Source organism: Triticum dicoccoides, chromosome 7B (assembly GCF_002162155.2).
Source record: "Triticum dicoccoides isolate Atlit2015 ecotype Zavitan chromosome 7B, WEW_v2.0, whole genome shotgun sequence".
In the NCBI taxonomy this organism is placed as follows: domain Eukaryota; kingdom Viridiplantae; phylum Streptophyta; class Magnoliopsida; order Poales; family Poaceae; genus Triticum; species Triticum dicoccoides.
This window is the reverse complement of record NC_041393.1, coordinates 40,211,674-40,225,078: the sequence shown is the minus strand read 5'-3', so window position 1 is coordinate 40,225,078 and position 13,405 is coordinate 40,211,674. Positions and strand designations below refer to the sequence as shown.

The 13,405-nt window shown below is 46.5% G+C and overlaps 1 pseudogene; it reads right to left on the bottom strand.

The window, feature by feature from the left end:
* Positions 1–9,502: 9,502 nt before the first annotated feature.
* Positions 9,503–11,564, bottom strand: LOC119338569 (annotated as a pseudogene).
* Between the last annotated feature and the right edge of the window lie 1,841 nt (positions 11,565–13,405).

The following is a 13,405-nucleotide window of genomic DNA, read 5'->3' as shown; positions in this document are numbered from 1 at the left end:
GAAAAGGCCTCTAGATTGGATCTCGTGGTTTTGGAACTTGCGGCGGCTGGAATTGTGTTTCGTCGACTCCCATAGGGTTTTTGGGATTTTAGAGTATTTATAGAGGTGGATGGCGGTGGAGAAGCTTCCCGTGGTGCCCACTACCCACCAGCGCGCGCTTGGGCCCTAGTGCCTGATGGGCCCCATAGGCATCCTCCCGTGCACTTCTTCGGCTCCCTGGGTGTCTTCTATCCAAAATAAAATCTCAAAAAAGTTCCGTGGAATTTGGACTTCGTTTGGTATTGATATTCTGTAAAGTATAAAACAAGCAGAAAACTGCAACTGGCACTGGCACTATGTGGATAGGTAAGTCCCAAAAAATGATATAAAGGTTCTAGTAAATGAATAGTATAAAACATCCAAGATTGATACTATAATAGCATGAAACAATCAAAAATTATAGATAAATTGGAGGCGTATCACGCCACCATCGGCTTTCCTCTCGGTCTCCTCTCTCGCGCCCTACTACACTGGCACGGCCGACAGCATCGTTCCTCTCAGCCTTGTCTCACACACCCAGCTACATTGGCGCCCCCGCCAACGCCGTTCCTCTCGGCCTCCTCGCCCGCGTCCTACTACATTGGCATTGTCAATGGCGTCCTTCCATTCAGCCTCTCTTCCACATCCTACTACACTAACGCCACCATGGCGCGCCTACATAATTTTTCCTCCCCCGTCCTCTGCCTCAGTGCCCTCCTATTCGTCCATCTGCATGGACTTTCTCTACAATGATGATAGACTTGTTCACCGCGCCGCCGACGGGATCGCTCGTCCGCGACTTTGTGATCGTCCCATCGGATGCGATGTCGAGGCCACCACCACCGCGGTCTCGAAGGCACTCTATTGTAACTTTGTGTGTCATGTGTAATTGTCAACTCTTAATCATGTCCACTGTATGCAACCAAACATCGTGTAGTTGCATCAGCCCAGCCAATGCAGGCAACCGATACGTCTCCAACGTATCTATAATTTTTTATTGTTCCATGCTATTATATTATCTGTTTTGGATGTTTTATATGCATTAATATGATATTTTATATTATTTTTGGGACTAACTTATTGACCTAGAGCCCACTGTCAGTTTCTGTTTTTTTTTTGAGTTTTACAGAAAAAGAATATCAAAAGGAGTCCAAACGGAATAAAAGCTTTGCGATGATTTTTCTTGGACCATAAGACACCCGTAGGACTTGGAGATGAAGTCAGAGAAGTCCCGAGACGGCCATAAGCCTCAGGGGCTCGCACTGAGGGCTTGTGGGCCCCTCGGAGCTTCTCTAATCCTAATTCTTGGCCTATAAATTCAGAAATATTCCCAAACGACCAGAAACGTCCACTAAAATACTTTTACGCCGCCGCAACCTTCTGTACCCATGAGATCCCATCTTGGGGCCTTTTCCGGCACCCTGCCGGAGGGGGATTCGATTACGGAGGACTTCTACATCAACTCTATTGCCCTTCCGATGAAGCGTGAGTAGTTTACCATAGACCTACGGGTCCATAGCTAGTAGCTAGATGGCTTATTCTCTCTCTTTTATCTTCAATACAATGTTCTCCTCGATGTTCTTGGAGATCTATCCGATGTAATATTCTTTTACGGTGTGTTTGTCGAGATCCAGTGAATTGTGGATTTATGATCAGATTATCTATGGATATTATTTGAATCTTCTCTGAATTCTTATATGCATGATTTGATATCTTTGTATTTCTCTTCGAATTATCGGTTTGGTTTGGCCAACTAGATTGGCTCTTCTTGCAATGGGAGAGGTGCTTAGTTTTGGGTTCAATCTTGCGGTGTCCTCACCCGGTGACAAAGTAGGGGTAGAGAGACACGTATTGTATTGTTGCCATCAAGGGTAAAAAGATGGGGTTTTCATCATTTTGCTTGAGTTTACCCCTCTACATCATGTCATCTTACTTAAGGCGTTACTCCGTTCTTATGAACTTAATACTTTAGATGCATGCTGGATAGCGGTCGATGTGTGGAGTAATAGTAGTAGATGCAGAATTGTTTCGGTCTACTTGACACGGACGTGATGCCTATATTCATAATCATTGCCTTGGATATCATCATAACTTTGCGTTTTTTTATCAATTGATTTGTTCACCCACTGTATTATTTTCCTTCAAGAGAGAAGCCTCTAGTGAAACCTATGGTCCCCGAGTCTATTTTCCATCATATGTTTTCAGATCTATAAACCCAAAAACCCAAAAATACCTTGCTGCAATTTATTTGTTTTTTATTTTGCTTTACGTTTTAGTAATCTTTTATATCTATCTCTATCAGATGTCGTCCTTGCAAGTGACTGTGAAGGGATTGACAACCCCTTTATCGCGTTGGGTGCAAGTGTTTGATTGTTTGTGCAGGTGCATAGATTGGAGACTTACGTGTACCTCCTACTGGATTGATACCTTGGTTCTCAAACTGAGGGAAATACTTACCTCTACTTTGCTGCATCGCCATTTTCTCTTCAAGGGAAAAACCAACGCAAGCTCAAGAAGTACGAGCAACCAAACGCTAGGCAAAAATTACTCCCCTAATGAAGTCAGCCGGCATGCAGGCAACCAAACGATGTGCATATGATGGTTTTTTTGCCTACATATGCTCAACTAGGCCTAACTTAGACCAGCATGCAAAGGGACAAAAACGATGCAGGCAACCCAACACACCCTCGATGAATCACTTGAGCCTTGAGACATCGGTGCCACGGAGCTAAACCACTAAGCTATTACGCTTTCTTCAAAGGTTGGTTGCTTCCAAGCCCACCTATTGGTTATTATCGCTCGATCACTTCCTTTTCTACTAAGTGATTGTTGAAATGACAACAAAAATGTTTTAGAGAAAAACTGCTATAGAAATTCCAATGGCCTAAATTGGCGAGCTTGGCAGTGTATGGCATATGTTGCCGACTGCCAAGTTATGGCTACCGTACTCCTTGGAGCCTGGTATTTAAAAAAATAAATCAATAACTATATTTAAAATTTGTGCCATGCCAGATCTGCATGAATGGCGATGGGAGGCCGATGTTAGGCCTAGAGTGTTGTTGTCTACTACGGCCAGGAGAAACTGCAGCGCTGCTACATGCTCGTGCCGACTACGTGTGATGTTGATACGTCTCAAATGTATCTATATTTTTATTGTCTCATGTTATTAGTTATCACTTTTATATATTTTTATAGTAATTTATACTATATTTTTGGACTAACCTATTAATTTAGTGTTGAGTGTCAGTTCTTTGGTTTTTTTTTTGTAGTAAATCAATATTTAGAAAGGTCAAAACATGATGCCAATTTTTGTGATTTTTCCTCGATGACAAAGGACCCTGAAAGCTTCGGAGAGAGAAGAAGACCCAACCATGGGCCTAGATGTCCACGTGGCGTGCCCTGGCCCTAGGGCGCGCCACCGGGGCATGTGGGGCCCACGAGAACTGCCTTACCTACATTCCACCGCCATAAATTATCCCTATAAATGCCGAAACCCTTTGTCGTATTTTTAGAAGAATTTTATCGCCGCTATTTTGTGAAGATCCAATCTAGTGGCATGTTCTGGAGCTCTGCCAAAGGGGGAGTCCATTGCTGGAGTCTTCTTCATCAACGTTGTTGCCTTCATGATGATGTGCGAGTAGTTCCATTAGGACCTAAGGGTCCATAGTATTAGCTAGAGGACTTCCTCTCTCTTTTGGATATTCAATGCCATGCTCCCATGAGCTGCCTCACATGATCAAGATCAATTCAGTGTAATCAGTGGTGTGTTTGTTGGGGTATGGTGATTGTCAAGTTATGATCAGATTTCTTATTGAAATCATTTTAATCTTTTGAGGTTTTCTTGATATATAATTAAATAGTTGTGCATGCTCTCCTATCTATCTATCTTCTTTGGCCAAGTTCGATGGTTTTTTTAGAGGTTGCAGTGTTTTGTAGTGGGTTCGCTCTCGCGGTGATCTAACCCAGTGACAAAAAGGGCTATGCCACATATTGTATTGTTGTAACTAACGGCAAAACAACAGGGTGTTGTCATATTGATTGACTTCTTCCTGTCTACATTATGTCATATTGGTTATTGCCATACTCTGTTTCCTGCAAGCTTAATACCTTGATATACATGCTAGATAGAGGTTTTGGGGTGGACGATTAGTAGTAGATGCAGTTGGATTGATGTCCTACACTCCTACTTATCATGGACGTAATGCCAATATAATATTATACCATGAATGATCATAGTCATAAATATAAATATTGCAATTTAATCGCTCCCTAACTATAATTTGTTTACCATGCCATTTGCCTTTTTTCAAGAGATATGCCACTAGGAACTTATTTACCCCTAGGTCTATTGTCCCATACTGAATTCTTCTACACAATTGCTACTATTTTACCGTACTCCGTTGATATCAACTATGTCTATCACTTGCAGTTTATTCTTGTAACTAGTTGTGTCGTGTGTGTAGGTGTTGCTTACTTTGTTAGATTGGGATACTCTTGTTGGATTGATAACCTTGATTCTCTAACTAGGGGAAATACTTGTTACCATTCTGCTTCATGCTTGCGGGAATACCATCAACTCCTTCAAGAGCAAGCAGATGTGTGAGAGCATGGCGACTAGGGAGCAAGAGACCACGAGCGCTTTGGATCGATTGTATGCTTAGTGGGCTACAGGTGCCATGTACTTCGAGGAATACGTAAATTAAAGTTGCAAAAAATCTAGGCGGGCCACAGTCAATTCGGCCCTCATAAAGCTTTGCTCCTAATCTACACCACAATAACTCAGTCCCATCAAATGAACGGCTCGTAATTTTTGATTAAAATGGAAATTTCTAGGGAGTCTCTAATTACTATTAGTATAGAAGATACAAATATATGTAGATATATATAGTATAGATAGATATAGACAGATTCACACATACTTAGTATATAGAAGATGAACTTTGGTGACGGATTGTTTTTAGTCACCAGGGTTTTTGTGAAAGAATAACAGTGATTTTGTAGTGAACCGCCGCTTTGTCGTCGTGGAGTTCGGAGAGGAGGAGGGCCTCGGAGAAGAGGAGTAGGAGATTTGAAGGTGTGGATGTGCATCGCTAGAGCATGGTATATATATAGCCGCGGCCAGGCCAGGCGAATGGACACACAGGCTGCTTCAATGCGGCGCAGCGACTGGAATTGGTTTCTCGAGATACCGCGTTCACATAGAAGTGGCGGCATTTGAGAGGTCACGACGGTTAGCATCGCCCTCCCGTCCGGTCACATCGCGCGACATCAATGTCAGCTGATGCATGCTCTAAGCCGGCATGAATACAACACGGGAAGCCGTGCATGCATTGGATAGAAAGGGTGGGTGATGCAGGTTTTTTTGGGTGGGGTCGGGTTGTCGAATGAGTGGGTTTGCGGGAAAAAGAAGTCCATGCCTGCTCTCGGGTGGATAAAGGATCATGTTGGATGACAAAACACGTGTTGGTTGTCGAAGCTTTTGTATGCATAATCAAGATCTTTTCTTGAGAGACGAGGAAGATGGGCATGTGCTAACATAGAGTATATAGCAAAAAACTACCACATTATGGACTAGGTCTACGAAAAACTACCACTTTTCTTCATGTTTCAAAAACCTACCACAAAATTGGTTGGTTGTTCCAAAAAAACTCAAATGATCATGTTGATCAGAATTGGCCTGGTTTATGACAGGTCAGGCCCGCCACTAACCAAACCATCTGTTGACTGTTTGTTTGACCGTTAGCTTACAAGTGGGGCCCACATGTAAGCACTCCCTTCTTCTTCCTCTTATCTCCCTCTCCCTACCTTTTTTCCCTCTCTCTCTCTCCCCTGAGACAGCCCTGGGCCCTTTGCTACCGCTACCCTCGCCAGCCTCCAGCTGCATGCGAACAAGCCGCCGAGACGTTGCGTGCCTTGGGCCTTGTTGTCGCGGCCCTCGCCGGCCTCCAAAAATTGACAATTAAGAAAAGTTCACAAATTTGAAAATAAACTTGAGAATTTTCATGGATTTGGAAAAAGGTTCATGGGTTTGAAAACCAGTTCACGAATTTGGAAAAGTTAACAGGTTTGAAAAATGTTTATCGATTAAGAAAAAGGTTCATGAATTTGAAAAAAATTAAAATTCACACATTTGAAAAGGTTCATCAATTTTAAAATAATTTCATGGATCTTTTAAAAATGGTCACAGGTTTGAAAACAGTTCATTGATTTTGAAAAAATAGTTCATCGATTTGAAAAAATCATGATTCTGAAGGAAAAAAATTATTTTGAAAAAGTTCACGGATATTGAAAAAATGTTCACGGAGTTGTAAAAATCATCAATTTTTTTATTATAAAAGTCCGTGGATTTGAAAAGGTTCATTGGTTTTGAGCAAAAAGATCACAAATTTGAAAAGGTTCATTGATTTTGAAAAAAATCACAAATTTAAAAATAATTCAAGATTTGAGAAACATTGATGCATTTGAAAAAAAGTTCATGGAATGGGAAAAAGTTCACGGATTTAAAAAAGGTGTTTAGAAATTTAAGATAAGTTCTTTTACAAATTTAAAAAAGGAAAATAAAATGAAAAAATAAAGAGAGAAAACGGAAGATAAACCGGCCAACAAAACCAAAGAAAAAGAAACCAACACAGGAAACTGATCCGTTTTTAATGACATATTTGAAGAAGGAAAGGAAGTGAACTAAGCACAACAGGTGAAGGCGCCACTTGGTTACCGTGGTTCGTTTGAAGCCAAGTCGTTTGGAGTTCGAATCTCGTCAGAGGCATATATTTTGAAGTTTTAATAGAAAAGAAAAGTAAATAGAGTAAACGGGCTGGACCAACGCAGAGGGGTGTGATGTGGGCCAGTTGGTAAAAATAGCTTATAGCCAAGCATGGAATAGGATCGAGGCGAAGCTACTGTGTGAATGAAGCCGGAATATCCTATTTGCCGCTCAATGCGGCAAGTTGTCGGGCGGACGCACAGGAAGATCGATCCAAGGTTCGCGTCTGGGCAGGCCCATAAAAATTTTCGACGATTCCAATTTTAGGAACCTTTTCGATTGTTCCTAGCCGGTTTTTTCTGGTTTTGGGAACCTTCTAGGAGCTTCCTAACACTTTTTTTCTGTTTCATTTTCGTGTTTTGTTTCCCTTTTTCCTGTTTATTCTTTCTTCTCTATCTTTTCCTTTTCTACCTTTTCAAGTTCTCTTTTTCATCTTTTCTCTTTCTGTTTCTTTTCTTTATTTTTCCTCGTCTTCACCTTTTCATTTTACATGATTTTAAAAATGTTCAAACTATTCAAATTCTGTTTGCATGCAAAAAATATTCGTTCTTTACAAAATGTTAGGAGTTTAATAAATTGTTCGCTTATTGAAAAAATATGTCCAAATTCTAAAAAATATGCTCTGGTTTTCAAAATATTGTTCATGAATTGAAAAAATGTTCGAATTTCCAAACTTGTTTGAGATATTTCTTTAAAAGGTTCTAAAATTTCAAATTTGTTCTTCAATTTTAAAAAATGTTCGTGCTATCTAAATTCCTTTCTATATAAAATTTATTCTACTTCTTAAATTTTGTTCACAAATTCAAAATATTCATAGTTCTCAATTTTTTTCACCTAATTCAAAAAATGTTCATCTTTTCGAATTTTATTTAGGAGTTTAAAAAATGTTCCTCTTTCAGAATTCATTCGCAAATTTAAGAAAAATGTTCACGTTTTGCAATTTTGTTTGATAGTTTCAAATTTTGTTTCTATTTCAATTTTTGTTTGCAATTTTCAAGAATGTGTCTGTTTCTAATTTTGTTTAGGAGTTTCAAAAAAAAAATCGACTTTGTTAAAAAACTCTAACGAATTTGAAAAATGTTCATCTTCTTTTCTCGTTTTGCTGCTTATTTTCTCCTGTTCCTTTTTCTTTTTTAGAATATTTCAGAGTTCTAAAAATGTTCTTGATTTGATAAAACTGTTCATATTTCTCAAAAATGTTCGAAAATTTTAAAAAATGTTTCCATTTTCAAAAAAAGTTCTGAGTTTGAAAAAATATTCTTGTTTCAAAATAGTTGACCGATTCCAAAACTATTCGCGTTTCCAAATTATTGTTCAGAGTTTAAAAAATGTCGCCTTTAACTAAAAATTGTTCACATATTTAATAATGTTCGTCATTTGCAAAAAATTGTTCAGTTTATCAAGAAATGTTCGAGCTTTTTTTTCTTCTTATGAAAGTTGAAAAGTGTTTGCTTTGAAAAAACATATTTCCAATATAATGTTCGGATCTATATTACATTTAGCTTCGCACGCCATAGTAAACCAAAAAGCTCATCTATTCTGTTGGCTAGGCTCACACATAAGCAACAGGAGGTCCCTGGTCCGATCCCTCCCTCGAGCAAACTTTTTGGGGATTTTTCACTGTGTTACGCTAATGGACCGGCCCAGCTAGAGTCGTGCCTGTGCGTCTGCTTGGCAATTCGCCGCGACGAGCGGCGCATAGGAACTCCCCTCGCTCCTACAGGGGAAGAGGCACTCCCGCAGCCGCTCGCTCGCTCGCACGTTGCTTTTTGCTGTTGGATCACTAGTCACAGGTCGCTCTTTGACTGGTCAACTGATGACATTTGGAAAAAATAGAAAATAAAAATCTAAAAATAATAATAAACCGTGAATTAAAAAATGTCATGTATTTGGAAAAACTTCACAAATTTGAAAAAGTTCATAAATTTTGAAAAACAAATCTAGAAATTTGAAAAAAGTTCATTGTTTCTGAGAAAAAACTCATCGAATGTGAAAAAGCTCATCGAAAAATCAAAAAAGTTCATCGAATTTGAAAAAAATCATCCATTTTTAAGAAATTTCATCAAATTTGAAAAATGTTCATCGATTTTGAAAAAAGTTCATCCATTTAAAAAAAATAAGTTCATCAAAAAATATAAAAAAGTTTGTCAGTAATAGCCAGTCTGCGCTGCTCATTTGTGCTTGTGCCGAAGCGAACTCAGCCACCCATGGGTTTGATCCGCCGGTAGCGGAGAGCCGGAGCCGCCTGCCTCACCACCGCGGCGTCACTTCGCCGGCCCATGGCCGGACCGCCTTGACGCCCGCCGCTCGCGGCTTGCCTGGTGTCTGGCCCGCCTGCCTCCCGGTTGGCTGTTGTTCGCATAGGTGCACACGATGGACCACCGCGCTGCTTGCCGGAGCCGCTCAGGCGCTCAGCGGGAGCCGGGCAGTAGTTGATACCCCCATACCCTGGTTAGGCCTTCTTCAGAGGGGGTATTGAGGTACTCCATCCCCTTCTGTATTTTACAGTATTCATACGTATAATTTTGCAGTATATCCCCATCTTTGACACATAGACATAATTTTACAGTACATCATTATGATTCTGCCCGGATGTGTATGAGTTCATAATTTTGCGATACACATTATTGGGCTTCTTTTCCTGAGTAGATGCAGTACATAAGTTGTGTTCCATGAGATAGAGGTGGAACGGGGCGTGGTCGAAGGGATTTTTTTTTCACATCAGGGGAGGGGCGCCCAAATAGAGATGGAGTAAGAACATCTCCACTCGTTTGCCCCCCGGCGCACACGGCGAATGCGTTTACGCCGGCGATTTTTTCGCCCTGGGGCGATCCAGTTCCCAGCCGCGCCCCCAGGTTTGGGCCCTCAGACGCCCATAAATTTAAATTTGTCTTTCCCGCTGCCAAAAAAAGACACAAGTTCGGCGATCATGATGCCACAGTTCGGCGATCATCATGCCACAGTTCGGTGATCAAACATATACGAAAGTTCGACGATCAAAAGGAAGGACACGTAGACAAGGGAACACATCAAACGGCATGCTCCTCCGGCGTGGGACTGGCCGGGGTCAGTGTGGACGCAACTGTGCTCGGCGTCGGCGTGGCTTCTGTGCTCGGGCTGGTGGTCGACGTCGGCACCGCTTCGTCGCTCGGGCTGGGCGCCGGCATTGTTGTCGGCGTGGGCGTTGGCCCGGGCATCTGGTTAAAGATGAGGCCGCACACCACCAGGTACCACGCCTTGACCTGCTCGTCTATCGTCGACATGTCTGCCGCCATCAAGAACGCCAGGTCGGTGTTCCTCTTCTTCGCGGCGACGCTGGTCCTGAGAAGGCTGAGCTTCACGTCCAGCTTCGTCAACAACGCCGACCACCGCGCGTCGGATTTCTCCTCCCACTTTGCGGCGTTGTTCTTGGCGTCGGGGATGCACTGCTCGATCGATGATTGAAGCCGTTCGGCAGCGGGTGTCGCGTCCCTCGCCGTCTTGGCTCTTTTGTTGCCATCAAGGCGCCCATCCGCCGCCCCCAGGGTGGGCGCGTCCGGCTTGTACGTCTTGGTGAGGGTGAGCCGGACCTCCCTCCATTTCTCCCACGACTCGATCCGGGAGAACACGTGAAGGAAGTTGAACTCTTGGTCGCCATTGTCCTGGCGATACATGTTGAACATCCGAACCATCTGCGCAGCCGAAGAACAAGTGTCGGCAATGTACACGGTGAAAGAAGTGAGCCGGCGGCTGGACATACCTGACCCTCGACGTTGGCGCCACTTTTCAGGCGAGCCGCGATCTCCTCGACGATCCCATGCCATTTGTTGCAGGGCTCTTGGATGATCGTCCAATGGTTCGACATGGCCTTGTCGCTGCGCTCCATGTTGATGGTAGTGAAGTAGGGGTCGACCAGTTTGCGCTCATCGAACACCGACTTGATCCGTCTCCAGTACGTGTCGACGTTCTGATTCAAGCCGGTGATCGGGTCGATGCTGGAGGTCTTCCATGCTTCGGCGAGGTACTCGTCTTCCTTGGACGTCCACTTAACGTGTGGCTCGCCCGGCCTGGCACTGGCCGCCCGCCTCTTCTTTCTCCCTTTCCTCACCGACGTCGGCTCCATCTCCTCCTCCGCCTCTTCTTCCTCCTCCTCCTCCTCGGTGTCATCGAGCTCTTCGTCCATGTCGACGGCGGTGTCCATTGTTTCATCTTGCACGTGGAACCCGGGGTAGGAGGCGGCGGCGACCGAGCCTCTCGTGATGATCTCGTCCATGTCGGCATCGGTCGAGTTGGGGTTGCCGAACAGTGGCGGCGCCGAGATGTGTGTGAAGAGTAGGGCTCCCCGGCGCAGAGGTGGCGTCGGCGAGTCTGAGTACGCTGGCGACGAGTAGTTGTACTGTATGTGGAGGTCGGTGAACGCGGGAGGAGGGAGTGCGTTGGTCGGGGTTCAGGACGGAGGGAGAGGCACGCGGTGGCGCGCCATGCGGGAAGGTGATGTTGGGGTTGAAACCACCATGCACATCACCGTCGGAGTAGCCAGGCGAGGGCGCGTACCCCTAGGCCGGTGGCGGAGGCGAGAAGTTGGCCTGCGACGCGACGCTCTGTTGGCTCCCCCGCGTAGTTTACGGGCCGTGGCCGGGCGGATTCATCATCCCGCGTGAGACGCCTCTGCCTGCTCCGTCGCTGCCGCCGCGTCCCTGGCCTTCTTGGCGGTGAGCCTGTTCCACCGGTCGGTGGTGACAGCCTCCCGGCGCTGAACCTCCGCCCTCCACTCGGTGTTGGACACGCCCGATAGTCTTGCCATCGGCGCCCTCGGCTTCCTCTGCTTCAGCTGGGTGGAAACAACAGCGATAGTGGGGCGAGGGGCCGACTACTTCTTCGGCGGCATGGCGGCCGAATGGCGGGGAGTGGGAGGAGAATGGAGGGAGCGGTGTCGTGGTGGGCGCACGGCAAATGCCAAGGGATGGCTAAAGAGAGGAGGAGGTTCGAGGGTGCTGGTGGGCTCCAGAGGCGAGGTTGGCATGAGCGGCGCGGGACGCCGGACATACCCAGGTTCGGGGCTCTCCGGAGACATAATACCCCTAGTCCTGCCGAGTGTAGTTGGATGATCGATAGTACAATGTTGCTCCTGGAGCTGTATGAGGAGGAAGGAAGCTGGCCAAGGCTTGGGCTGCTCCTTCTCTCCAGTGTTGTGGTTTTGGCGGCTAGTCCTATGCTCGCTCGTTCTTTTTCTTGTATCTGTTTCTCGCAGGCTGCCTTGTGTATGTTACGTGCCTCTATAGGCGTGGGTTCCTGGGGGGTTTTATAGATCAACCCGCCCAGGGTTACAATGGTAATTCGTCGAGTCGGTGGGTCCGTATTGTCGGTATCCGGGATATCGGGTTGGGTCCCGCTTGAGGGCTTGTGGTTCGCCGGGTTCCCCTAGGTGCGGGCCCCGCGTGCCTAGGGGGACTGTACGCTGTCTTGTCGATCGTCAGGGCGTGGCCGAGTCGAGTAGTGTATAGTGCTCTCCGTCAGGTTGACGCTTGCTGTGGTCAGCGGTGAGCGCGGGAGCACTGTTGCCACGCCAGCCCCGGTCAGCGGGTAGGTAAGGGGCACTGTTGCCACACTCCGGCTGACCATAGGCATGGGTGGAAACACTGTTGTCTTGGTCATCGGTGATTGAGGTCTCGTCCCATCGTACGATCTGGATGGGACGGGAGCTTGACCCGTGGCTGGATTGCGGCGCAAGCCATGGGTGGGGTCGGCTTGTTGGGGAAGTCTTGGTCGTGCCGGGTTCGGCCGCCTTGCGCCAGTTGCTGAGTCCGGGTCGACGTACCTTGCCGGGTCGGAGAGTTTGGCCGGGATGCGGGCCTTGCCGGGTCGACCGACCCGGCCGGGCGCGTGCCAGTTTTGAGGGGTGATGCGGGCCCCACTATTTTTGAAGAGGATCCGGGTTCCGTTGCCTGCCCGGGGTTCATCCCCCCGACAGTAGTCCCTGAAGTTGTGAAGGTCCGCCGTCTTCGGATGAGTGGGCCTTCGCAGTTTCCCCCTTGAGCAAGGCGGATTCTGCGAGCGCCGGGTCCGGCAACACCCACTATGTGCCATTTTTCTCGGAAACCGGACCGCGGCATCCCGGTCATGGCGGGAACCGAGGAGTCCGTCGAATCTTGGGGCAATCCCTTGGGCTTTGCGCGGGCGCCACATGGCGGCTGGAAGCCAGAGGGGCCTGACAGGCCACGCGCATGACGGGACTGGGTGACGGGCCGGGGCCGCGGCCGCGCGCCTTTGGCCCATGCGCGCGGATTTATTGCGGCGTCTGGGGGCTGGTTGCACTTCCCCGAGCAGTTACTACGCGTGTACGTGCGCACTTATTGCGGGGTAGTGGAACGGGCGCGTGTAGACAATCCCACTCCCCCACGTTTGAACCGAGGGTTATAAATCGTGGGGGGCAGGGGGGCGGCAGACATTATTCTCGCTCGCACCCTCTTGTCCCTTTGCTCTTGCTCCGCTTTTTGCAGCAGACGCACTGCGGCGCCCGCTGCTCCAAGCAGAGCTCCTCCGCCGTTCATCTTCCTTCTTCTTCTTCTGATCATGTCGCTGCCATCGGGCTCCTGGATGGGCTCGAACATCACCATCGAGGACATCACCCGGCTTCGGGCGTCG